Source organism: Etheostoma spectabile, unplaced genomic scaffold (assembly GCF_008692095.1).
Source record: "Etheostoma spectabile isolate EspeVRDwgs_2016 unplaced genomic scaffold, UIUC_Espe_1.0 scaffold517, whole genome shotgun sequence".
Classification (NCBI taxonomy): domain Eukaryota; kingdom Metazoa; phylum Chordata; class Actinopteri; order Perciformes; family Percidae; genus Etheostoma; species Etheostoma spectabile.
Window position 1 is genome coordinate 257,024 of NW_022605625.1, and position 284 is coordinate 257,307.

Genomic DNA, 284 nt, shown 5'->3' on the forward strand with positions numbered 1-284 from the left:
CTGAATAAAGACGACCCTAAAGGCGACAGTGAACGCATCGTTCCGTTCCCGCCGTGCGTTGTGAAAAGCTGCTTCTTCTTCTTTTTGTAACCACGATAGCGCCACAGTCAACTTTGTTTTCTTGCCAAAAAAGACGCAAAGTGTGACCACGGCCTTGAAGAAGCACGCATGGGCTCCAAAATCATGGTAGCAGCTGTCGCCATGGTACCGCTACACGTTCTGCGATGCCATGTTCATCTGCTACACTCTGCTACGCCCTGCTACGCCCTGCTACGTCCTGCTAC

The 284-nt window shown here is 51.8% G+C and overlaps 1 protein-coding gene across 1 annotated transcript in view; it reads right to left on the reverse strand.

The window, feature by feature from the left end:
• LOC116686866 (AFG3-like protein 1) overlaps positions 1-284 on the reverse strand; it is a 54,589-nt gene that overhangs the window by 35,243 nt on the left and 19,062 nt on the right.